This window comes from Eulemur rufifrons, chromosome 30 (genome assembly GCF_041146395.1).
Source record: "Eulemur rufifrons isolate Redbay chromosome 30, OSU_ERuf_1, whole genome shotgun sequence".
NCBI classification, from domain to species: Eukaryota; Metazoa; Chordata; class Mammalia; order Primates; family Lemuridae; genus Eulemur; species Eulemur rufifrons.
Genome location: NC_091012.1, coordinates 14894012 through 14920921, shown reverse-complemented (window position 1 = coordinate 14920921; position 26910 = coordinate 14894012). Strand labels below are relative to the sequence as shown.

General features: G+C 38.0%; 1 pseudogene; it reads right to left on the bottom strand.

Annotated features, from left to right (window-relative positions):
* Positions 1-8639: 8639 nt before the first annotated feature.
* Positions 8640-14994, bottom strand: LOC138378772 (forkhead box protein K2 pseudogene; annotated as a pseudogene).
* Positions 14995-26910: the final 11916 nt, after the last annotated feature.

Here is a 26910-nt window from a genome sequence, read left to right as displayed (position 1 = left end):
GAATAATGCCCAGCCTAGAATCTTGTACCCAGCTAAGCTAAGTTTTCTATACGAAGGAGAAATCAAGACATTCTCAGATAAACAAAGGTTGAGGGAATTCACCAAGACAAGACCAGCCCTCCAAGAAGTACTCCAAAGAGAATTACACACGGATCAGCACAAGAAAGATCCACGAATGTAAAACTACTCAAGAGCTAAAGATCAAATTCCAGATACCACAATGGCCCAGGAGAGAAAACATCACAATGAAGTTCTACCTAACAAGCTGAACAAAAAACTGTCTCACCTATCAGTTTTCTCAATAAATGTGAATGGCTTGAACTCCCCGCTCAAGAGACATAGACTGGCCCAATGGATAAAAAAATACAATCCAAGTATCTGCTGTCTTCAAGAAACTCACCTAACCTGCAAAGATGCATTTAGACTGAAAATAAAAGGATGAAAATCGATATTTCAAGCAAATGGTAACCAAAAGAAAGCTGGTGTGGCAATCTTAATTTCCAATCACTTAGCTTTCAAACCAACAAAAATAATAAAATACAAAGATGGCTACTACATACTGATTAAAGGCACAATTCATCAAGAAGCCATGACTATACTCAATATATATGCACCCAACCTAGGTGCACCTAGATTCATAAAGCAAACCCTACTAGATCTCAACCAAATGATAGATAACAATACTGTAATAGCTGGAGACTTTAACACCCCACTGACAGTACAGGACAGATCCTCTAAACAGAAAATAAACAAAGACATAATGGACCTCAATAGAATGCTAGAACAAATGGGCATGGCTGACATCTATAGGACATTCTACCCAAAGTCCACAGAATATACATTCTTCTCATCAGCTCACGGGACATTCTCTAAGATTGACCATGTCCTAGGACATAAATCATGTCTTCAAAAATTCAAAAAAATAGAAATTATACCATGCATCTTCTCAGATCACAGTGAATAAAAGTAACAATGATCACAAACAGAAACCCTCACTCTTACTCAAAGTCATGGAAGCTAAATAACCTTCTCCTGAATAATCATTCTATAAAAGAAGAAATCAAGATGGATATCAAAATTTCTTTGAATTAAATGACAATGGAGATACAACTTATCAAAATCTATGGGATGCAGCTAAAGCAGTCCTAAGAGGAAAATTCATATCCATAAATGCCTATATCAAAAGGACAGAAAATATGCAAATAGACAACCTAACGATTAGACTCAAAGAGCTGGAGAAAGAAGAACAGAACGATCCCAAACCCAGCAGAAGGCCAGAAATTACTAAGATCAAATCAGAACTAAATGAAAAGGACAACAAAGAAACTATAAGGGAAATTAATAAAACAAAAAGTTGGTTCTTTGAAAAGATAAACAAAATAGACACACCTCTGGCTAGACTAACCAAGAGCACAAAAGTAAAATCTCTAGTAACCTCCATTAGGAACATGAAAGGAGAAATCACAACCGATGCTACAGAGATACAAGATATCATCTATGAATTCTACAAAAATCTTTATGCACACAAACTGGAGAACGTGGAGGAAATGGACAAATTTTTAGAAACACATAGTCTTCCCAGGCTCAACCAGGAAGAAATAGAGTACCTGAACAGACAAATATCAAGAACTGAAATCGAAACAGCAATAAAAAACCTTCCCAAAAAGAAAAGCCCTGGTCCAGATGGGTTTACACCTGAATTTTACCATACATACAAAGAAGAACTGGTGCCCATCCTACATAAACTATTCTCCAATATTGAGAAGGATGGAGTTCTCCCCAACACGTTCTACCAAGCCAATATAACATTAATACCAAAACCTGGAAAGGACACAACAAAAATAGAGAACTACAGACCAATTTCCCTCATGAATATAGATGCAAAAATTTTCAATAAAATACTAGCAAATCGAATCCAAGTACTTATCAAAAAAGTAATCCACCACGACCAAGTGGGCTTCATCCCCGAGATGCAGGGGTGGTTCAACATATGTAAATCTATAAATGTAATTCACCACATAAATAGAAGCAAAAACAAAAATCATATGATACTCTCATTAGATGCAGAAAAAGCATTTGACAAAATTCAACACCCTTTTATGATAAAAACGCTTAACAAAATAGGCATTGATGGAACCTACCTAAAAATGATACAAGCCATATATGACAAACCCACAGCCAACATCATACTGAATGGGGAAAAACTGAAAGCACTCCCACTTAGAACTGGAACCAGACAGGGCTGCCCATTGTCTCCATTACTTTTCAACATAGTATTGGAAGTCCTTGCGAGAGCTATCAGGCAAGAGAGCAGAATCAAGGGAGTCCAAATAGGGAAGGAAGAGATCAAACTCTCACTTTTTGCTGATGATATGATGTTATATCTGGAAAACCCCCAGGATTCAACCAAGAGACTCCTGGAATTGATTAACGAATACAGCAAAGTCTCAGGCTATAAAATTAATATACACAAATCAGAGGCATTTATATATGCCAATAACAGTCAATCGGAAAACCAAATTAAAGACTCAATACCCTTCAAAATAGCAACAAAGAAAATAAAATATCTAGGTATATATCTAACTAAAGAGGTAAAGGACCTCTATAAGGAAAACTATGAAACACTGAGAAAAGAAATAGCAGAACTTGCAAATAGATGGAAAAATATACCATGCTCGTGGATTGGAAGAATCAACATTGTTAAAATGTCTATACTACCCAAAGTGATCTACAAATTCAATGCAATCCCTATTAAATTACCAACATCATTCTTTACAGACATAGAGAAAATAATTATACACTTTGTATGGAATCAAAGAAGACCCCGTATAGCAAAAGCAATTTTAAGCAACAAAAACAAAATGGGAGGTATTAATTTGCCAGACCTCAAACAATACTACAAGGCCGTGGTTCTTAAAACAGCCTGGTATTGGCACAAGTGCAGGGACACAGACCAGTGGAACACAACAGAAAATCCAAATATAGAACCATCCTCATATAGTCACCTAATTTTCGACAAAGCGGGAAAGAATATACTCTGGGGACAAGAATCCCTATTCAACAAATGGTGCTGGGAGAATTGGTTAGCCACTTGTAGAAGACTGAAACAGGACCCACAGCTTTCACCTCTCACAAAAATCAAATCACGGTGGATAACAGACTTAAACCTTAGGCGTGATACAATCAGAATTCTAGAAGAAAATGTAGGAAAGACTCTTACAGACATTGGCCTAGGCAAAGAATTTATGAAGAAGACCCCCAAGGCAATCACAGCAGCAACAAAAATAAATGAATGGGACATGATTAAATTAAAAAGCTTCTGCACAGCCAAAGAAACAGTCCAGAGAATAAACAGACCACCTACAGAATGGGAAAAAATTTTTGCATACTACACATCAGATAAAGGACTGATAACAAGAATCTATTTAGAACTCAGGAAAATCAGCAAGAAAAAATCAAGCAACCCTATCAAAAATTGGGCAAAGGACATGAATAGAAATTTTTCAAAAGAAGATATAAAAATGGCTAACAAACATATGAAAAAGTGTTCAACATCTCTAATCATCAGGGAAATGCAAATCAAAACCACAATGAGATATCACTTAACCCCAGTGAGAATGGCCTTTATCAAAAAAACCCAAAACAACACATGTTGGCGTGGGTGTGGAGAGACAGGAACACTAATACACTGCTGGTGGGACTGCAAACTAGTGCAACCCCTGTGGAAAGCATTATGGAGGTATCTTAAACAGATTCAAGTAGACCTGCCATTTGACCCAGCAATCCCATTACTGGGCATATACCCAAAGGAAAAAAGGTCATTCTGTAACAAAGGCACGTGTACCCAAATGTTTATAGCAGCACAATTCACAATAGCAAAGATGTGGAAACAACCCAAATGCCCATCAATACATGATTGGATTAGTAAACTGTGGTATATGTATACCATGGAATACTACTCAGCTATAAGGAATGATGAAGATACGACATCTCTATCGTTCTCCTGGAGAGATTTGGAACCCATTCTATTAAGTGAAGTATCCCAAGAATGGAAAAACAAGCATCACATGTACTCACCAGAAAATTTGTTTCCTTGATCATCACCTAAATACAAATCTGAAAACGACACCAATTGGACATCAGACTGAGGTGGGGGGTGGGGGAGGGGATGGGGGTATGCCTACACAATGAGTGCATTGCGCACCGTTTGGGGAGTGGTAACACTTGAAGGTGCTGACTCGGGAAAGGGGGGGTGGGGAAAAAAATATGAAACTATTGTTTTTAACTTGCACTGTTCACTTAATAATTTATCATGAATATTTCCCATATTATTTCATATCATTGTACAAGAAATAATGTATACATTATGAGGACATACTGTATCTAACAAGATATACTGTTAGACTCTTTGATTCTGTAAAATTAAATTAAAAAAAAAAAGAAAATTATCTGATTAAAAAAAAAAAAAAAAAGATCTCAAAGGGTAGATGAGGAGACCAAAATAAATTTAACTGTTTTGATGAAATAGTTTAAAGTGTGCCATTTTTGATAGTTTATATGTAGACCTTATGATCATCAATGTCATTATTATATAACTCATAAGAACAATTAACAAAAATCCATGCCTACACCCTCTTTTCTTTAATGTAATCTACTACATGACTTAGAAAAGCCAGTTTGTATTCTAATCGAAAGGCTCTGAGTTTTGAAGGTATATTTAAGGCAATTAAGACTCTTTTTTATAGAAGAGTGTTTTATAGAAGTATGAAGAAAAGAAACAGCAGTATGAAGTTTCTTTTTAAGATCCACCGTTACTCTATAGAGGAAAAAAGAAATGAGGGTATTGTATGTGTAATGTGTGATTAGGAGAAGGCCTTTTTCACACATTTTCAAGCCTCTTCTACAGTAAAAAAATCTATTGCCAGGAACACTATTTCACACATAGCTGTATTTCTCTTTACAGTAGAAATCCAATCCAGATGTTCAGACTTGAGTTAAGCAAGAGCATGTAAAATTTGCAGCAAGGCAGTGACATTTATATAACCTTTTCATTTTTTTTTAATGATACTTTTTGAATCTAAATCATTACTTGTAGAAATATATAAGCTCAAATATGAATAAAGAAGTAATGGAGAAAAAAAAAATTAAAAAGCTTCTGCACAGCCAAAGAAACAGTCACGAGAATAAACAGACCACCTACAGAATGGGAAAAAATTTTTGCATACTACACATCAGATAAAGGACTGATAACAAGAATCTATTTAGAACTCAGGAAATTCAGCAAGAAAAAATCAAGCAACCCTATCAAAAAGTGGGCAAAGGACATGAATAGAAATTTTTCAAAAGAAGATATAAAAATGGCTAACAAACATATGAAAAAGTGTTCAACATCTCTAATCATCAGGGAAATGCAAATCAAAACCACAATGAGATATCACTTAACCCCAGTGAGAATGGCCTTTATCAAAAAAACCCAAAACAACACATGTTGGCGTGGGTGTGGAGAGACAGGAACACTCATACACTGCTGGTGGGACTGCAAACTAGTGCAACCCCTGTGGAAAGCATTATGGAGGTATCTTAAACAGATTCAAGTAGACCTGCCATTTGACCCAGCAATCCCATTACTGGGCATATACCCAAAGGAAAAATGGTCATTCTGTAACAAAGGCACATGTACCCAAATGTTTATAGCAGCACAATTCACAATAGCAAAGATGTGGAAACAACCCAAATGCCCATCAATACATGATTGGATTAGTAAACTGTGGTATATGTATACCATGGAATATTACTCAGCTATAAGGAATGATGAAGATACGACATCTCTATGGTTCTCCTGGAGAGAGTTGGAACCCATTATATTAAGTGAAGTATCCCAAGAATGGAAAAACATGCATCACATGTACTCACCAGAAAATTGGTTTCCCTGATCATCACCTAAATACAAATCTGGGAACGACACCATTTGGACATCAGACTGAGGTGGGGGGTGGGGGAGGGGATGGGGGTATGCCTACACAATGAGTGCATTGCGCACCGTTTGGGGAGTGGTAACACTTGAAGGTGCTGACTCGGGAAAGGGGGGGTGGGGAAAAAATATGAAACTATTGCTTTTAACTTGCACTGTTCACTTAATAATTTATCATGAATAAAAAAAAAAAAGTTAAATACCAGAATAACTACATTTAAATAAATAACATTATGATAATGACACTAAAATTTCAAAATAAGGCTAACATCCTCTTTCTATTTGCACTGCTGCTCTGTCCTAACCCCTAGAACACTGTGGAAAGGAGACTGTTTTTTTCCTAAGGAGTCTGGGCTGAGGCTGGGGGTGAGGGGTAGGTTGGAACTTCTCATTCTCTCACTTGTTTCCTTTCCTCTCCTTTTCAATTTTGGTAGGAGATAAGTCAGCCTTAGTTTTGAATTCAGTTCTGAAAGGTTAGGGAAGTCTCTTACTGCAAATTAGAAAACAACCTAAATCTTTCCAGTGCTTAATCACAGCGTGCTTACTTAGACCCTAGAATTAACATTCAGCTCCCGCTCCATTGGCATGGCTGCTCCCGCCTGGAGTGGGGACAAGTGCAATATAACTGAGAAGACAGCTGGTCAGATGATGCCTTGAGCTGGCGACTAAACCTGCAATAACACACTATGGAGAAATCTGTGATCTTTGTTTGAAAATGCTTGTGATAAGAGACTGAGTCTTTTCCCCCAAATGTAGTGGTAATGGCTCTGTTGTTTTAAATACACAATACTTAGGGGACTGGCTTTACTTAGAATGGAAAATTTTGCCAGGGACAAAGTTAACACAAAGAAACAAACAACAAAAAACAGCAAGAAAGAGAACAGTTAAGTGCAGCTCGGATGAGACCGGGCAGTTCTTTCCCAGCATCAGCTTGTCCCTGAATTATCACGGTCACATGCAGCCTCAGCATTTTTCTTCTGTCCTACGCACTGAAATGGAGGTGGATTAAAATCACCAAGCAACTGCTCTAACGTGGAAAATCTGCAAGTGTCATAAACTAGCTCCACCTGAACAAGATAAAGAATTCATTCCAGGCCGGGCGTCGTGGCTCACGCCTGTAATCCTAGCACTCTGGGAGGCCGAGGTGGGCGGATCGTTTGAGCTCAGGAGTTCGAGACCAGCCTGAGCAAGAGCGAGACCCCATCTCTACTAAAAATAGAAAGAAATTATATGGACAGCTAAAAATATATATAGAAAAAATTAGCCGGGCATGGTGGCGCATGCCTGTAGTCCCAGCTACTCGGGAGGCTGAGGCAGGAGGATCCCTTGAGTTCAGGAGTTTGAGGTTGCTGTGAGCTAGGCTGATGCCACGGCACTCACTCTAGCCTGGGCAACAGAGTGAGACTCTGTCTCAAAAAAAAAAAAAAAAAAAAGAATTCATTCCATAGGCTGAAAACAACAAAAACACAAAACTACTTTGTTTCTTTTCCCCAAATGAAATCCACATGAAAGGTCCTGTATGATTTACAAAATTTCCAGAGTAGAAATGCAGTGATGTGAAATGTCACAGACCTCATTATTGTGTAAAGAAAACGCACTTCCGAAATATTCTAATTGCACATGTGAACAACAAAATACCGTCTTGCCTGCCAGTACCAGCGGTGAGTACTGCGAGGGCCGTGGTGGGGGGCGGATGGGAGGGTGATCCTGCCTGGTCTCTGCAGGAGGCCGAGTCCCTGGAGGTCCGCTGGCACCTGCCCCTGACCGCTGACCACACTGTACCGTCCTCACAGGGAGATGCCTGGTCCTCCAGGAAGGGCCATGGTTTTTCACTGGTAGTTAAAAGCTTCACTCAAAGGCAGCAGCCCAGGGAGTGCTCAGCAGGAGAGACACTGTCTCAAGTACCAGGTTTTGTTGTGTGTGGTTTTTGTTCAAGTGTGACTTCTGTCTGTAAATTAAAGCGTTTGCAGGCCACCTGGGTGTTGTATTTTCAGTACTGAGAGCTGAAGTCCAAACGCAGGGCCCTTTACCCACTGAGAGAGAGCGCACTCCTACTAGTGGTGAGAGGCAATATCCCCTTTTGGCAACACAACATTGATATTTTAAAATAAGAAAAACTTTCCCAGTCACTAGTTTTAGACACCATTTTCCTCACAGCTGCCCGTGACGTGTCCACACTCAGGGTGATGACGATGCTCTGGCTGTTTTCTGTTTTGATTCGCTTCAGCCCTGGCTGCCCAGGCTGGTTGCTGTCCCGGCAGATGCTGATGCGGGGGTCTCCAGCACGTGTAAAGGACTCCTCGTGGCATTGTTCACCTGGCAGTGGACCGCAGTGGGGATTGGTACCACAAGAGTCCTGTTTTGCATTACACTTTTTACTGGTAGCTGGTGTTGACCTAGAGGTGTCTGTTGTACTGATAACGAAGATCCTCATCAATCTAACACTAACCTATTACCTGGCTTCTGTAATCACGCTTACCTATTGCATCAGCCTCCTGAGACCCCACCCCTCGGACCACCCAGACCTAATAAGAGTGGAAAAAACCCAGTAGACGGGCTCAGAACTTGATGGTAAGTCTGCTCTGAGCCCGCCAGCAAATAAACCTTGATTCTCTGACTTCCTGTGTGCCGCTTGGTTTGTCCTTGGAACCACACACTGTAACATTTGCTATAACACTACTACAGTGACCATCTGGACAGAGGTGGTCTGTGACATCTGAATGATCTGGCTGGCAGCACCTAATGTGCCGTGGCTAATTGCAGCAACAGGTTCTACTTTTACTTCCCTGTGATTTCTATTCTCTTGCAGCTGGGCCCTAGCAGAGGCCAACACAGCTGCCTGAGTGACTACAGCTTGTCCCGAGACAGTGTAGGTGTTTGCTGGGGCCAGTCCAGCCACGCTGCTGACTGACACTGCTGGTATCTGGTGGAGGTCGTGAACTGTCTGCACGAAGGGTGGCTGGAAGGTCGCTAGGTCACCACCTTGCTGTGGTCACTAGGGTGGCAGCAGTGTAGGCAGCAGTCTTAGCCACCTGTAGTAGCTGCTACTGAATGGTGATCAAGACCAGCTTGCTGGACAGAGGTGACTCTGGTGAGCTTTGGACAACCCAGGCTTCTTGCATGATGGCAAGTCTGGGGTGTGAGTTGCCAGGCTCAGGCTTCTGATGGGCCGGCAAGGCTTCCCTCCACAGGCTCTCAGGGCTCTGGGGCCACTGCAGTGAGCAGACACTACTCCAGCGTGACTGGGAGAGGCTCCTAGAAGAGAGTGGTCACAGAGAGGTTCTAAAGCAAGGTACACTCCTAGGCTGCCTTTTCCTCAAAGCCTGCTCTGTTAATTTGCTTTCAGAGGCAGGATCTCTACCTTCCAGAATGAGCCTTTGCCTGGTTCTTCCTGGGAATGTGGTACTTGGATGAAATAACAATTCAGACAGAGATTGTCGGGAACTGAATTCTGCCACTCCTTGTTAGTCTTGTAGTATGGACAATTTTTAGTGATGTGCATATAAATTCCATTTAGGATGAGGTGTTTACCAGGAGCCATTGTAATTTCTTGTGCTATTGTGTATAGGAATAAGGTGGCTTTGAATCATCCTTTGGGCTTCCTCCACCGGAAGCTTCCTTTTCATTTTCTGGGTGCGAGTTTTCAGCCACTAAATTGAGGTGAGATGGCATCAGTGGGCCCATTTTGAAACCTGAAGTCCCCACTTCCTGGGGGCTGGATGGGCAGGAGTTGGCAGCACTGATAGTTCCCGCTGGGGAGGGCAGGGGGATGATGAGGTGGGCCATGGTGTTTGGAATGTTGATGGTCAGAGGCGAGAGGTGCGGCTGCACAGCCTTTGCTGGGGACTCAGGCGCCACTTGCTTCTTCCTCTTCTGGCCGGATAGGGAAGTGAAAGTTAGTTTGAAGTCCGTGCTTGGAAACCTGGTGCATGAAGCTTGGTAGCTGCAGCAGTGGCATCCGGTGCCTCTGGAACACCTGTACACAAACAGGCTTCTGGCCAAGGCAATGCAACTGGAAATCGCCACTTTAGGCCTGGGCTGTGCAGGCGGTGGGTCCGGGCTGTCCAGTCATGGCCAGCGCTGTCGCTCAGGGTCGTCAAGATCTCAAGGTGGCACTGGGAGATGAAGCCCAAGTGGCCCATGCTCACATCCACTGAGTCCTGCAACCAGATGCACATGATGGTCACCGAGTGCTTGGTATTAGGTACTCAAACTGGCAGCCCTCCAGCTGTGCCACTTCCCTGAAGCCTGGCCGGGACCACCACCCCTGGCCCCGCCGCCCATTATGGGGGCTGCTGAAGCCACAGCCATCGGCCTGAGTGAGAGTCCAGCGCCACTCACTGGGAGCTAGGAGCCAGAGCAGAGGCCTCCGGTTTGCCAGGGAGCAAGCCAATTAGCAGCGGCTAGTGGCCACAATCTCAATTTAATAAATTTATAATGTTAAATTCAAGCACATATAAACCACTGAGAAGTTTCAACAGAATACAAATAAAAGCCAATGAGAAGGAAATCAAAATAGTACCCTACAAAACTTTATTGAATGCAAAGAAGGAATTGATGGAGGGAATAAAGAAAAAAAGTAAGAGGTACACAGGAAACAAATAGTAAAATAGCATAGATAAGTTCCTCCTTATCAGTAATTAATTAAGTGTAAACATATGGAACTCTACAATGAAAAGGAAGAAACTGGAGGAATATATTTTAAACAACAAACAACAAAATGATCCAAGTATGTGTTATCTACAAAAGCTATATTTTATATTCAAAGATATAAAATATGTATTCAAACATATTTATATATGTTGAACATATGTATATATGTTCATTCATATATACATATGTTCATTCAAACATATGTATATATGTTGAAAGTGAAAGGATAGAAAAACATATTCCATTAAACATTAGGTGTCTATGTTATTATCAGACAAAATAAACTCTATTCCAAAACATTTTATAAAAGATACAGGCCATTATTTATTGAAAAAACAATTGATTCATCAAAAAGATACAATTACAAACATTTATGCACCAAGCAACAGAACGCCAAAATATATCGGACAAGTATTGACAAAATGGAGAGGAGAAATCATTCTACAATACAGGTTGGAAACTTTAATACCCCATTTTCTTTAATGGATAGATGGTCTGGACAGAAGATCAGTAAGGAAAGGAAGATTTGAAAAGTGCTATAAACCAGCCAAATAGAGCAGACATAAAGAAATTCCTCCACAGAGCATAAGGCACATTTCTATCAAGCCCAGATGGAAATTCTCCAGGTTAGACCACATAGTAGAGCAGAAAATAAGTGACAAGAAATGTAAAAAGACAGAAGTTATAACAAGTATCTTCTCTGACCACAATAGAATGAAGCCAGGCATCAAAAACAAAAGGAAAAATGCAAACTTCATAAATAGGAAATTAAACAGCACAGTCATAAGCAATCAATGAAACAAAGAAGATAATACAAAAGAAATTGGAAAATACTGAGAGGGAAATACAAATGAAAACACAATATAACAGAACATAGATTCAGTGACTGCAGTGCTTAGAGGGATGGTTAAAGCAGTGAATGCCTATATGAAACAAGAAGACATGTCTTGAATAACCCTATATTACAATAGAAGGACTTAGAAAAATAAAGGCAAAGGAAACCCAAGCCTAATAGAACAAAGGACTAACAAATATTACAGTGAAGACAAATAAAATTGAGAGGAGAAAAACATTAGAGAAAATGAACAAAACTAAAAGTTAGTTCTCCGATAGGATTAACAAAATTGATAAATATGTAGGTACACTGACCAAGAATATAGAAGAGAAGATATGAATATTTACAATCATAAATGAAAGTGGAGACACTAATAAATACCTTACAGAAATAAAATGGATTATAGAAGAATGTTATCAGCAGTTGCACAAAGAGATAACCTGAATGAAATGAACAAACTTCTATAAACACATACATTACTGAAAGTGACTGATGAGGAAACAGATAATAGGAACAAACCTATAAAATATAAAGAGGCTGAATCAGAAAAAAAAATCAATCAAACATATTAAAGCAACTCCCAACAAAGAAAAACAGTACCAGATGGCTTTCCTGGTTAAGTCTACCAAATATTTCAGAATTTTTAAAAATCCTCCTCAGACTCTTACAAAAAATAGAAGAAGTAAGGTCACTTCCAAATATATTCTGTGGAGCCAGAATTGCCCTGATCTGAAATACAGATAAAGACACCAAAAGAAAATTAGAGATCAATATTCCTTATGGTCATAGATGCAAAAGAGCCTGAACAAAATACTAGCTAATTGAATCAAACAATATATTTAAAGGATAATACACAAAAAGCAAGTGGAATTATTTCAGGAATGCAAGATTAATTCAATATAAGAAAATCAATTAATTTAATAACACAATAATAGAATTGAGGAAGAAAACACACACAGCAAATCAGGAAATGCAGAAAACGCATTTAAATAACAACAAAATCTCTTAGCAAGTATGGTTGCACATACCTGTAGTCCCTGCTACTCAGGTGGCTGAGGCAGGAGGATTACTTGGGTCTAAGTGAGTTGAAGGCTGCTGTGCTCTCTACGTTGTGCCTGTGAAGCCACTGCACTTTAGCCGGGGCAACATAGTGAGAACTTCTCTCTAAAAATTAAAAAACAAAACAAAACAAACAAAAAAAACAACTTTTTTTTTCTATTGACATCTGGCAAATCTACTTTGAATCCATTCTGTTATATGAAGAGGTGTACGTATATGTGTGTGTATATATACACATTTATTATTATTATTATTATTTCAGCATATTGTGGGGGTAGAAAAGTTTAGGTTACGTATATTGCCCTTGCCTCCCCACCCCACCCCGAGTCAGAGCTTCAAACGTGTCCATCCCCTAGACAGTGTGCATCGCACTCAGTATGTATGTATACACCCATCCCCTCCCCTACCCACATCTGTTTGACACCCGTTCAATGTTATTCCTGAATGTGCTCTTAGATGATGATCAATGAAACCAATATGATGGTGAGTACATGTGGTGTTTATTTTTCCATTCTTGGGATACTTCACCTAGTAGAATGGGTTCCAACTCTATCCAGGAAAATACAAGAGGTGCTATATCACCATTGTTTCTTATCACTGAGTAGTACTCCATGGTATACAAAAAAGCCATTTTTGATGAAAGAAGTCAACAAACTAGAAATTGGAAAAAGAGCATTTATTAAAAAAAAAAATTAACAAGTCAGTGGGTAAAGCCTAAAATTTCTCCACACCACCTAAGATTGGGAACAAGAGAAGGACGCTCACTTTTCCCCACTTTATTCAACATTGCACTAGAAGACATAATCAGGGAAATTAGGCAGGAAAAATAATAAAACCCATTCAAATTGAGAAAGAAAAAGTAAAATTCTTGCTATTTACATATGGCATGATACTGCCTTTAGAAAAACTCAAATAATCCATAAAAATTTATCAGAGCTAATGAACAATTCAGTAGAATTGGAGGACACAAAATTAACACACAAAGTTCCATGATGTTTCTATATACCAGCAAAAATCAACCTGAAGCAAAAATTAAGAAAACAATTCCACAGAATAGAAAATGCTCTTTAACTATGGAATAATTTTAGTCAAGGAGGTGAAATAATTAAATGCTGAAAAGTACAAAATATTTCTAAGAGTTAAAGAACAGCCTAACAAATGAAAATGTACCCAGTGTTCATGGATTAAAAAAATTCAAATTGTTAAGATGGCAATACTCCAGAAAGTGATCTATATAGTCAATGTATTCCCTATTTTAAAAAGTGCCTGCCTTTTCAGAAGTGGGAAAGTATATTCTCAAATACATAGGAAATTGTCCACCTAATAGCCAAAAAAAAAAAAAAAAACTGAAAAATAGAAGAAAGTAGGAGAGCTCACACTTTCCAGTTTTAAAATATATTACAAAACTGCAGAATGAAAACTGTGGTAATGGCAAATGGGTAGAAAAATAAATATATGGAATACAACTGAGAGTCCACAAATAAACCCATATAATTATTGTCAATTGTTTTTTTTATAGTCACACTTGCATTTGATTAAAAAAATACAAAAAATACTCACACACGGTTCCTGTATGAATTCTAATTAAGAAACATTACCTTCAGAATAATAATACTCGATGATAATTTTCAGAAGACTCTAAGAGCTTCTTTACCATTTAAGGGGTACATAGGGTGCAGGTGTTTCCGTGAATGTATTCTTAAATAAGAGACTACACCACTCTAATTTGCCTAGCTGTAGCTCTGTTCCAGGTTACTGACTGCTAGTTCATGTTCCAGAGTTTCTTTGCCAACAGGTTATTTACAAAAGAGGCACCTCCAAAGTCTTAGAGTGAATTGGGAAAGGGCTGGTTAAATGAGGAAACAGGCTATCATTCCCTTGTAAAAGTTCATCGTTTCCTTTCCCAATGTATCATTTTATTGAGAACTTCTATTTTTTATCCTGTGTTCCTCCTCTGCCATCTCACACTCTGGCTCTACCTGCTGTATTTTGGCCACCTGCACCTCATTCATTTGTATCAGTTGTAAGATGGAAATTGGTTGATGGGGTTCTTACTCATGCATCTTTTTCCTGAGAGATTTTGCTCCTGTATTTTTTATTGGAAGTTATTCTGACAGCTGAATAACAGCTGGAGCAGTCCCCTCACATACTGGGAAGCAACAAACTCTTTCTTGTCGTTGCACAGTTCTCTATAAGCAGCAGCAAATGATTCTGGGCTGCAGTGTGGAGTGGTATTTGGCCTCTTCCTCCCCCCATCCCTGACTCTGCAGGAAGTAGAGCTCCTCAAGGGCATCCTGTTGGCAATCTTCTCCTTCCCCAGGATGAGCATACTCAGAAGTGGGCTGACACTGGGCTTCACTTTCTCTTTCCTTTCACAGCTTGTAATTGTTTTGGTGCCAGGCTTGAAGTTCTCCAGCACTTCAGCTGTGTGGAAAACCGCCGTGGTATGCTCCTTGCATTCAGCTAAGAGTTGCATGGTTAGCAAGCGATGGCCAGGTGCCTTGCTTGAGGGCAGTATTTCCTATATCGCATCACTTTTCTTTCCTTCCAGCACATATTCGGAATTTTCTACTAAAGCAAGCAAGAGGCTCTTTTCCAATTCGAAGAGGTATTTGGCAGGTTTTATAATTTTGTTCTTTTGTATTTTTCATTATATTCCATCTGGACACTAGCTATGTGAGTCCCACTGCAGCGCAAAGAGGCAGCAGCAACATCTGGCCACCAGAGCAAGGGTCACAGCGGGTCCGCTAGGGAGCCTGAGCTAACAATTGATTGTGAACAAGGGTGTAGATGCATTTCAGTGGGAGAGGGGAAGAGTTGTCAACAAATAGTGCTAGAAAAACTGGATATCAACCATGCAGAAAGAATGAAGCTGGACTCCTAGCAAAAACCTGTACAAAATTGACTCAAAATGAATCATTTACGCTCATGCAAAGGTAAATGTATTTCTGTGTGTTCAACCCCACTTGTGTTTTAATTGGGTCCCCTATCACCTGTACTCTGACAAACATTTTTCTGTCTGAAATGATCTTTGGGCATATTCCTGTCACTGGATGTTCAAGGCTTTGTTCCCAGAGGCTTTGCAGGTGATCGCATGGACATGCCACATTTTATATAAAGCACAACATAATTGACCTTTTAAGACAAGATAAGAATGGTACGTTTTTCATCTGAAGACATTCTTAAAAATGGCTATGTAGAAAATTTGTTTAAACCATTTTTCAGACCTTAATTTGGAGAAGCTGTGAAGAGAAACTTTGTTCTCTTCCCCAGGTTAAGAACATACATTACTCACCAGTAAATACTTTGTGGTTAGAGTCTCAATGCAATGTCACAGACTTATTTTATTCTGTGACACAATTAAAAAATTTCCTTAAGGGAGTAGGTCAAACTAGTAAGGAAATAGTTAATTCTTTGAAGCAAGTAGGCAGAATTCTTATCATATTTTTATAGTTGTATAAAAATAAAGCATGGCTGATGATTGTTTTATGCTGCCTCTACTAATTAACAATTCTTATTTTTTAAAGAAAACTTTACTTAACATCAACTTGAAAAACACATAGAACTATGCATGTAGAAGTTCCAGAAAGACAAGAACACCAATATTAAAGCAAAAAAAAAAATTGAAAAACAGTTTGTAGGTAGATACAGATATAATAAATAAAAATATTTTTATATTTTATAAAAATTTATTGAAATGTAATGAATCAATTTCACTTTTTAGTTTTGATCACTATCCTTTTGCCTTTTCCAATAATTTTAATATTTTTATACTAAAAGTGTATTATGTGGGTGTGTGGGCATGAAAGTGTGTACAATTTATAAGTATTTGAGAATAATAATGTACAACTTTTTGACGCACATTTTGAATGTGAGTATGTAATGAAGTGTACCTAAATATTTCTCAAAGATTTATGGATAAGACTAGTTAATATTTTTAACATGGCAAATCTAATTTATAAAATTGTTACAATCTTTAATCTCACAACTAAAATCATTTTTAATTTTTGTAAGGAATATTGAATATTTTCTTATTTACAAATACCAATAACAACAAAAGGAAAAGTGTATATCCTCTATTCTTACCAATTACAGAGGAAAACATTTTTAAAAATCCCTTTGAATATTTGTGGCATTCAGGAATATGCTATCCTCTCCTTATTGCTATCTTTCTTTCATTTCTATTTAATCTTTGTTTTATTTGTAACTCCTCCTTACTGCTTGTACTAGGAAATTTTCAATAAATATCTGTCATGCCTTACACCTAAGATGGTTTTAGTTCCATAAGTCTCTCTAAATATCATAGTCAAAATTTTCAAAAGTCAGTATATTTTTATTTAAAAATATGCATGTTCATAAAGTAGTTATATTTTTATTTGTCAAAATTATTGGAGGTCCTATGTAAGAATTGGATGCTAATTTGAAAACTGGTTTTTTTTTTTTGTTTGTTTGTTTGTTTTTTTTTTTGTTGAGACAGAGTCTCACTTTGTTGCCCAGGCTAGAGTGAGTGCCGTGGCGTCAGCTTAGCTCACAGCAACCTCAGACTCCTCAGCTTAAGCGATCCTACTGCCTCAGCCTCCCGAGTAGCTGGGACTACAGGCATGCGCCACTATGCCCGGCTAATTTTTTTTTTTTCTATATAGATTTTTAGTTGTCCATATAATGTCTTTCTATTTTTTTAGTAGAGATGGGGTCTCGCTCAGGCTGGTCTCGAACTCCTGACCTTGAGCAATCCACCCGCCTCGGCCTCCCAGAGTGCTAGGATTACAGGCGTGAGCCACCGCGCCCGGCCTGAAAACTGGTTTTTACATATGACTTCAGTGTGTTGCTTTGTAATCTAGAGTTTCCCTGTAAGAATGATACATGGCAAACAAAGTCAAATAAATAAAAAAAGCAATTCCAAGTAGTAACTTGATCATATAAACAAAAAAATACATCAATTATGTTTAATTCAAACTAGCTAGTAGACAATTTACTAAGTTCTGTTAGTGAAACAAAAAAGTTGTAGATAGTTCAGTGTAAAAAAATAAAATGTCTCCATAGCTCTATGCTACCATCCAGGTTTAAAAGACATATCTGACCTTTCTAAGTAATATTTTTGATAGAGTGAAAAGGCTTGCAGGGTTTTAAAAATATTTGCTTTTCTTGTCATCCATTACTAACCAAAATTTTCACATTTATTTGTATTCTTATATATTGTAGTATTTTCCCCCTCACAGAAAACAAGCAATTAAAAATAGTAATAATTTCCTTCTTCCACTAAAACCTCACTGTCAGAACAGCTTTTAGATGGTTATGTGTAATCAGTAAATATCTTTTGAAATATTAAGACTTTAGCCTGTACTTCTCACAAAGGATATGAGTTTTATTATTTCAAACCTACATTCAATATATTGATTTACGGAGACTGGGAAAGAACATACCTTATTTTGGACCTAGTCATTTGTAAATAAGTAGGATAAGGAAGAATTTTAGTGGCCAGTCAGTTACATTAAAATGCATTTCTTTATTAACTGTCACATGTGTAGACATGTACTTGGAACTAAAAGTTAAAAATATATATATACAGTCAAAAATTCAGAGAATTTACACAAATGTGTGGGTGATAAACACATACAAAATTCCTGTAATTCAATACAAAATTTAAATTTTAAACAAAATGTAGGTAGAAGAATAAATCTGAAATTATTAGGAAGGTTCAAAGCAAAAGTAGTATTTCAGTTGGATTTAAAGACTAGATAGGTAGTAAGGGAAGAGCGTGATATTACAGGTAAAGAAGGAAAGTGGCACAGTCAGAGACCAGTTTAGGTTTATTTTGAGAATGAGGAGTGTACTCAGGTGAGGACTTCAGGTTTGTATAGAGAAGAATCAGAATTAGGGACAGAAAAATGTATTGCATGTAGATTTTGCAAGACAAAAAAATATTCTACTCTCATGAAATGTAACTTATAAACAACTTGGGCTGTCTACTCACACATACAGCCTTGTGGAACACATGCATTTTCAGAGATGATCTGAAAGCTGATAAGAAAAGTGACTTTCCTGAGGGAGATGGTGGTTAATGTGAGAAGATGCTGAAGAGGAAAATGGTTGGATAAGGTGGGGGATATAACCATTTATGTCACTCATGGGATTTAACTGGTAAGAGCTCTTTCAAAAGTGGTATGATCAGTAGTGCCAAAAATCTATTATATTAATATTATTATGATATATAGATGATACCTTTAGGAAAAAGAAAATGTAATGAAAAGTATGGTCAGGACTAAGAAAAATCATTTTATGGACAGAGGAATCTTAAACTTTATGCAGGTTAAAGCATGAAGTAAGAAACATTATGACAAGCAGAGCTTTAGGAAAAAACAAAACAAAACAAAAAAATAGAATCGATTCATGCTGGAGGCTTTTAAGGATTTTGTAATCTGCTGGAAAAGGTAAATAAATAAGTAAATGGAGTCTGGGCATGTGGCTCACACCTGTAATCCTAGCCTCTGGGAGGGCAAGGTGGGAGGAGTCCTTGAGATCAGGAGTTCGAGGCCAGCCTGAGCAAGAGTGAGAGACCCTGTCTCTACTAAAATTAGAAAAAATTAGCCAGGCAACTAAAAATAGAAACAAAAACATTAGCTGGGTGTGTTGGCTCTCACCTGTAGTCCCTGCTACTGGGGAGGCTGAGGCAGGAGGATTGCTTGAGCTCAGGAGTTTGAGGTTGCTGTGAGCTAGGCTGATGCCACAGCACTGATTCTAGCCTGGGCAATAAAGCAAGAATCTGTCTCAAAAAAATAAAAATAAATAAATAAATAAATAAGTAATTGAAGATGACCTGGGCAGTGATGGACAGGGCAAGCATCATAAAATGTTAGTATTGAGAAGGATCCCAGTGGAATCATGGGAGGCAAATGTGGAATTATGGAAAATGTTTTAAGCTGTAAATAAGTCAGATTCAAGTGGAGCCCAAACTCTTAAACTTATACAGTTTTAAAATATAAAAGCTTATTTTTGAGACTGGTTCTTCATTAGTAAATTGTTCATGTTTGTGGAGATACTTAACTATTATAATGGTAAAAGTTATTTCCTGTATAACAAACATAGTAAATAGATGATAATGTGGATGACTAGCATTGGATATAATGATGTAGTTATGGTGACAACTGTGGTAGTCAGGGTACAGGAGAGAGGTTATGAAAATGCAGGGCTTTAAAGAATAGATAGTAAGAAGATAATTTCTTAGGGAGAAGTGGAGGTGAAAAATTTAGGAGTTTCATTTTGCATGTGAAATTTACAGATTATTATACTGTATGTAAAAGGTAAATCTGCTTGTGGGATCAGTGTCAAAATTAGTAGTACCTTCAGATGTCAAAGCAATCATATAGGAAAATGAATACAATTTGAAATAATAGATAACAAGGATGGGAAAATGTCCCCAGTCATTTTATTATAACCAGACGAGATTCAACTACATTAATTCTTGGTTACTTAGGAGTGTACACAAAATACGTACAAATGTTTCATAGTCAAATTCTGTATTCACTTCCCCTTATGATCACAAGGGTAACTTCTCTACCAATATGGCTTTTTGACCACTGACAATTAAATTACCTATAGTGAAGGCCAGTTTTAACTTTCCTCCAAACTTTTCCTGAGTCCTTATTTTCAAAGATAACAGATAACTATAAAATGACATTTTAAAATGACATGCAGAATATATGTGCATAGAGCACCCTTGACGTAAGTGACTCCATCTTATTAAAGGTTGGTGCAAAAGTAATTGTGGTTTTAGCATTGTTGAAACTTTCTGTTTGATATTGGAATACATTCTTAAGTAAAGGTGGATACGTTATACATCATTTTAATGTGCATTTCTCACTTTTTGTGTTTTTGCTAATGACTTATTACTCGTTGTTTATTTGATATTTACTTTATTTTTAGGTATTTATTTTTTCATATTTATTTTATGTTATGGAAATGATGTTAGACAAAAAGCAAATTTGAGTTCAATATGGGTCGTAAAACAGCAGAGACAATTGACAACATCAACAACTCATTTGTCCCAGAAACTGGTAATGAACCTACAGTGCAGTGGTGGTTCAAGAAATTTTGCAAAGGAGCTGAGAGACCTGAAGATAAAGAGCGCAGTGTCTGGCCATCGGAAGTTGACAACAATCAATTGAGAGCAATCATCGAAGGTGATCCTCTTACAACTACAGAAGAAGTTGCCAAAGACCTCAACGTGGACCATTCTATGGTAGTTTTTGGCATTTGAAGCAAATTGGAAATGTGAAAAAGCTCAATAAGTGGGTGCTTCATGAGCTGACTGAAAATAAAAAATTGTCATTGTGAAGTGTCGTCTTCTCTTGTTGTATGTAATAACAGCAAACCATTTCTCGATCAGATTGTGATGTGAGATGAAAAGTGGATTTGATACAACAACTGGCTACAAACAGCTCAGTGGTTGGATTGAGAAGAAGCTCCAAAGCCCTTCCCAAAGCCAAACTTGCACCAAAACATGGTCATGGTCACTGTTTGGTGGTCTGCTGCCAGTCTGACCCACTGTAGCTCTCTGAATCCCAGTGAAACCATTACATCTGAGAAGTATGCTCAGCAAATTGATGAGAGGCACCAAAAACTGCAATGTCTGCAGCCAGCCCTGGTCAACAGAAAGGGCCTAATTCTTCTCCATGACAACACCCCACCACACATCGCACAAGCAACATTACAAAAGTTGAATGAATTGGGCTACGAAGTTTTGTCTCATCTGCCATATTCACCTAACTTATTGCCAATCGACTACCACCTCTTCAAGCATCTCAACAACTTTTTGCAGGGAAAATGCTCCCACAACCAGCAGGATGCAGAAAATACATTCCAAGAGTTTGTGGAATCCCAAAGCACAGCTTTTTACACTACAGGAAAAAACAAACTTATTCCTCATTGGCAAAATGTGTTGATTATAATGGTTACTATTTTGATTAATAAAGATGTGTTATAATGACTAAATTTCATGGTCCAAAACTGCAATTATTTTTGCACCAATCTAAGAAAAAGACTCGATCTAGTATATCAAAGGGCATGATGTCAACAGGGACCAGATGTTCAGAGACTATGCCCAACCAGATAAGGATGTAACCCTTTACTACCAGTCCTCCCCAGAGGACTGAAGGGCCATAAAAAGAGCAGGGCTTCACCAGCTAGGTGAGGCCATCTCTATAGACACCATCTTGCTGTCACTCGTGGCCAGCACCTGGCATTTTCTGCCAAAGGCATGCCTAAGTCAAGGACTCTGCCTTGAAAGATGTTGATGATCATGCAGATCAGCCCAAGATACTCTTCTTGTCCATGTTGCTCTCCTTGGACTGGTTCATTAACTCCTTTTCATGTTCTCTTTCTCTTGATATTAAATGCTACTTTCTTGGATATGAAAATTTTAATATATAACATTTATATATTGATTAAGTATACTACTATGTATGGTTTGCAATATCGACAGACTTGTAAATTCGCTTGTATCTGTGTACCAATGGCTCTGACTACTGAGAGAGCCAGTTGTACTAAAGAGAATTTTCTGTTTGGAAACTCCATGTAGCTCACGGCGTTCATGATTAAAATAGCATCAGTAAAAGTCTGGACCTGTGGAAAGACACAAACATACATGGAGCTGGTTATGTCTGAACTTGTGCCACTCAAGACAATATGCTTTACCAATCTCATGCTTGGATGGTATGCCATTGTCAAGTGTCATAAAGGTGTAGAAACTATTAATCTCAATATCTGCACATATCCTAAGAAGAGAAATGTTAAGACATGACTGTTGCTGATAACAACAGACCACCCAATGAAGGCAACCGTTAGATCTCTGCTACATATCAATATCCAGGCTGCATGTGTTGTCCACCTCCTAATAATATTTAACTACTACTGAAATTTACTCCCTTACAGGCATTTTATACATATCGAGTAATTCAGTCTTCATGAAAACAATAAATATCATAGGCTGAAAATGATAGAAGTCAGTGAATTACACTTCTGTAGGTCTTGCTCAGATAACTAATTGAAATACTTTATCCTTAGAAGTTTGATATATTATCAACTCAGGTGTGGTTATGCAAATCAAAAGACAAATAGTACACCTATACACAGAAACCAATTGTGTAAGACAGAAAAAAAAAAAAACTTTCAAGAAAATATATGAAGTGGATTTTATCATTTTGTGTTTCCTACTTTTTATCTCTCTGCCTTCCCAGTCAACCAGAATTTCTAGTAAATGGTCAATTCCACCATTATTTCTCAGTTACTCTTCATAGGCTTTGCTAAAGGCTGGAAACTGAGGTTCTTGCACTCCATGCTATTCCTATGATGTACTTGGCAACCTATTTGGGAATCTTTTCATCATCATTGTCACCCCTGTCAACCAAAACCTTCACAGGCCCATGTATTCCTGAGGAATTTGTGCATTATGAATATGTGCTATATTTCTATCACTGCCTCCAATGCCTGTGTTAACCCTATCACTGAAAACAGGGCCCTCTCAGTCGATAGGTGTACAACTCAGATCTTCTTGGACATTTGTTATGTGTATGTAGTTTCTTTTCCTCACCATCATGGCCCACAACCACTGTGTGGCCATCTGGCAGGCCCTCCATTCCCCAGTCCTCATATACCACCACTTTTGTGTCTGAATAACACTGGCTTCCATACTCAGTGGTCTCTTCTATGCAGGCATGCACACTGTCAGCACCTTCCAGTGGCCCTTCTGTGGTTCATCAATTCTCCTGTGATGTCCCTCCTCTGTTGAGGCTCTCTTGCTATGACCCCTTCAGCAATGTGCTCTAACTTCTTGCCTCTGCCATAGGAGTTTGTGGTGCTGCTATATCTTAATACCCATGTTATATATTTGCACATTTTCGAATGTGCTCAAATTTCCAACCAGACAGTGAAGAAAGGCCTTTTCTCACCCATGCCTCTTATATACTCACAGTGTCTGTCTTCCTCAGTTCTCACATGTGTATGTACCTACAGGCTTGGGTAACTTCTGAAACAATTCAGGATATAATTCTGTCTGTATTTTATACTATATAGCTTCTATTCTTGAATCTTATTATAGTTGTGTGAGAAGAAGAATAGAAAGGCTGGCACTACATCTAAATTTTTCTGTACTCACCTTTTTAGTACTCACCTTTTCTGGTATTATAAGGATTTAGTCACACAATGTAAAAGCTTCTTCCCAGTGCAGCATACCATTCTTATGAGCACAGAGTACATGCTCAGTAGACATTGCATTATGCTGGTCTTCACTTTGGAAACTAAGTATCTGTGTGGTGATGTGTGTTGGGCATAAGTCACTCTGTATGCTGTGCTTGCTGTCTCTAGCTGAGTGCTACTAATAATGGATCCAAGTTGAGCAACTTCAGCACTAAAACCGGACTTGACCCAGAAGCCAATTAATGTACCCCTTCCACACCAGCAGATCACATTTCTTAGAGTGAGGCCCACAATACCACATGATTTCTATTCACATTGATGGTTCAGAGACAATTTTTAAGTAATTGCCTCTCATGCCAACCTTTCAATTAGGATCACCTGCCTAGCTTGAAAGAAATACCATCACCTGTCTATTGGGCTGGGTGGGAACATCCATGTGGTTTTAATTGTGCCCCAAATAATTCTAATTTGATGCCAGGGTCAAGCTTTAGAAATCCTGAATACATTCATGAGATTGAGTTTAGACCTTGTTCCAGAGAGAAATCACAGGGCCTGCTGTTTTGGGTTTGGTAGGGGCAGATCAGTGTGTTTCAGGTTCCCACTGCTATAGCAGAAATTCCTGGCACATGTGGCAGGGGAAGGTCACCAAGGGAAAGACAGGAGAATCTCACATTTTAGTCTCCATGAGCAGACATCATACCTGACTGTTTCCTGTGACTAAGAACAAGTGAATGTTGCCTTTTCTGCATTTTGTCATCCTCCTGCTTGTGGATTCTGTGTAAACAGGTGAAGAGATTGTGCTGAATCCTTTCAGGGAATAGTCTCAAGATGTAATTCTAATTGTTCTACACAGTCTCACCTGAAAAGAAATTTCACAGTAGGAGAAGGAGAAGGAGAAATGGCTGGTTTTCAGGTAAGTGTGTCCCAGGTTAGGGACTGTGTCGACTGTTCCTCCTGGAATGTCATGCATAACTTCAATTTTTAGAACTTGTAAACCTTTACTTCTTTACTTCTGATGTTTATGCCTAATGAGTTTTTTTCCACTACATTTTTTTTTCATTTCTTCTTATGATAGTCCAGGAACACTGGAAAATCCTTCCTCCCTAAAAACAAAAGGTTTTATCTGGATGATTTCATCAGCTCTATGTGAAATAGTATTTGGAAAATGCAGAAAGAGGATAGCATTGATTGCCTAGGATAACAAGAAAATTCTGGAAAAATAAAAAAATAGAAGACTTGCTCTGTAAAATGCAAAAGTATTTACATACATTATTAAAGATTAAAAAACATGGGAAATATCTATAACTTGAACCTTGCATAAAACTGATGATTCTTCATGGTTACATATTGTTGGGCACTACCATCCCAGCAGTGATTTTTTTTATCCTCTGTGCAATGGTGCCTAATGCCAATTTGTCCCACTACAGTTGATGTTAATTTCATTCACTTGGTTAAGGTGCTCTCTGACAGATTCATCCAATGTAAAGTTAATTGTTTTTTCTTTATTCATAAGTGTCTTTTGGAGATTTACTGACTGATGTGCATGAACCATCAGATTTACACTGGAAGCTCCCCTTTCTTTTTATAGCTTGCTTTGAAAAATGAAGGCTCTTATCTTTGTCTTCTGGTCAGATGAAGTGAGATAAATTGAAAGTCTACCACATACTGAGTGTTGACAAAATACTTTCCTTAGGCCAGAAGCACTGGTTTCACTGGTTATATTATGTGAAATGCAGAGACTCAGACCCCACCCCAGATCTCCTGAATTAGAATCTGTATTTTAACAAGATCTCCAGTTCATTATTATACACGTGAAAATTGGGTGATACCTTCTAACTCACTGTTTCTCTATGTGAGAAATATGCACAACTTATTTCATATGATGTAAATATAACACAAATTTATATTGCTGTGTTGAGGCCTTTAATTTTATATTAAATAGTTTATCATGCAAAACAGTATCATATGCACACTAGTTTCATACATGTTAAACGATCTTCATTCCTGAGAATTAGAGGATATATTCAAGAATATCACTGTGCTTAAAAATATCTTATTGGATAATTCCAGTCACTCATATGTCAGAAACAGTTCTCATAACTTTGATTTTCCTTGTAGTCAAATTAAGAATTCTCTCCTTGGCAACTTGGGAAATATGTGTCTTTTTTCAGGAACTGGTGACATTCAGGGATGTGGCTATAGAATTCTCTCCAGAGGAGTGGGCATGCCTTGACAACGCTCAGCGCAATTTGTATAGGGATGTGATGTTAGAGAACTATGGAAACCTGGTCTCCCTTGGTGAGAATCACTTCAATACACAATTCCTATTCCACACTAAGGGCATTATTTTATTTTTGTAGATTTTTTCTTGGAAGTTTGTACTTTACATGAATTAATTTTATATCCCTGCTTTTAAGGAAAATTTGAAGGATTTTGGTGTAAAAAATAAAATCACTAGTTGTTTCATCTTATCATGTACTTTTCCTTTCTTGAGCTGATTTGTATACTTCAGTCTAGATTAGTGGTTCCTCTAGAAATCAGGGTATATAATTGTTGCCTGCACCTTAGAATACAATTTCCACCACTCACTTTTTATTTGGTGCTAGTGGGAATTGGTGCTCTGGAGCCATAAATTTGAAATAATTTCTTATCGTTCTACAGGGTCTGTGAGAAAACAATATTTTAGAAAAAAATTTTCTAGAATCTTCTATAATATTCTGTCTACAAGTATAGTGCTTATAAGATTAGTAATTGGAGAGTCTTCAGCAAGAGTCATGTGAATTCCTTCTAATAAAACAGGTCTTGCTGTCTCAAAGCCAGAGCTGATCACATGTCTAGAGCAAAGGATAGAGCCCTGGATTATGAAGAAAAAGGAAACAACAGCTAAATATACAGGTAGGTGAGATTCAGTAAAGCAGATAACAAATGTTAAAAATCCAAAGCTCAAGGAGAAAGGCAGATATTAAAAAGTGGTTTGGAATGCTTGCTGTATTGGAAATGTTTTTTGAGAAGCCTGTGGATGTTTCTCTTTCTCTTACACAAGGACATCTTCTGTCCCATGCTCTTAAACTCTCTAAGAACTGTACATCTGTAGTGACCTTCCTTAGAATTCAGTGAGAGCCAAACTTCTTGTCATGGCTTATAAGGGACTACATTATCTGTAAACACTTGTATTGTTTGGGGAGATATGGGAATATCT